Genomic DNA, 1576 nt, shown 5'->3' on the forward strand with positions numbered 1-1576 from the left:
CTTTAGGAATGTTCACTTGTCGCTTGAGGAACAATCTCGTTCAGGGCGGCAGTCGACCTCCCGAAAGAATGAAAACATCATGAAAATTCATGGACTGATCTTGGAGGACCGTCATCGAACAATTGACGAACTTGTTGATATGACTGGTGTGTTCTGGAGCTAGCAAAATGTGTGCCACGCTTGCTCACTGAAGATCAAAAGCAGTCACAACTGAATGCGTGTCGTGAACTGAAAAAATATTTGGAAGCTAATTCGGACCTTTTTTCGAAAGTCATCACTGGTGACGAAAGCTGGTGCTACGGCTACGACCTGGAAACAAAGCAGTAATCAAGTCAATGGAAGCATTCATCACGCCCCCAAAAAGCGCATCAAGTGAAGTCCAGTGTCAAGAAGACGCTGGTTTGTTTCATCGATGCGAAAGGAATAGTCCATACAGAATTTGTTCCTCCTGGTCAAACTGCTAACTAAACATTTTACTTGGCAGTTGTGAAGCGTTTGCGAAACGCAGTGGGACGAAAATACCCCGACCTGTGACAAAGTGGTGAGTGGTGGTTTCATTACAGCAATGTACCTGCGCACAGCACCTTGAGTGTGAGACAGCTTTTGACCAAAAATGGCATGACCTCGCTTACTCACCTTCCCTACTCGCTCGATCTTGTTCTCTGCGACTTTTTTTATGTTCGCCGCGAATGAAAAATGTCCTTAAAAGGAAAACGTTTAGTAGACGTGGAAAAGGTGATGAAAAAAAAAACCCCACGGAAACGTTAAAAAGCATCACTTTGCAAGAGTTCCAGAACTGCATCGAATAGTGGAAAACGCGTCTGGACCGATGCATCGTTTCAAACAGAGAATACTTTGAAGGCGATAGAAGCGTAAACATGTAAAACTAAGTGGATAAAATAATATTACAAAATTCCAATTTCTTTTGGGTACCCCTTCGTGTGTGTGTATGTGTGTGTATGTGTGTGCGCGCGCGCGTTCGTGCTATATCCTTTTAACAGCGATCTTACGGTACGAGTCCTAAATATCGACCTTTTCCGTAAAAAGTGTCTTCGGCGATCTTTACCAAAGATCGGCCTTTTCCGTAACACCCGCACGATCTTCACTATGTTAGGGTTTTAGTGTCAGGGTTAGGGTTAGTGTTTAGGGTTACGGTTACGGTTACGGTTAGGGACGGAATTCCCTAACCCAAACCCTAACCCTAAACCCTTCAAAATAAATCGTGCTCTCTGCATGTCTTTCGCTTTTATGACGTCGTTTCCCCGTTTCTCTCCAACACTTTTTACGGAAAAGGCCGATCTTTGGTAAAGATCGCCGAAGACACTTTTTACGGAAAAGGCCGATATTTAGGACTCGTACCGTAAGATCGCCCTTTTAACTCATCGCCTGCCTGAAGTATTTTTCTATAAGGAAAAGTTTATTCTAGTGGTTTGAAAAAATTGGGAATGTATATCATATATAATGCATGGACGTCTGTGTATCATCACATGTGATACACAGGACAAGTTGAGAGTTAAACTTGCAGGTAATAATTAGAGATTGTTTAACTACAGGTCAGCTTAAATCAGCAGACCTG

Source organism: Octopus bimaculoides, chromosome 7 (assembly GCF_001194135.2).
Source record: "Octopus bimaculoides isolate UCB-OBI-ISO-001 chromosome 7, ASM119413v2, whole genome shotgun sequence".
NCBI classification, from domain to species: Eukaryota; Metazoa; Mollusca; class Cephalopoda; order Octopoda; family Octopodidae; genus Octopus; species Octopus bimaculoides.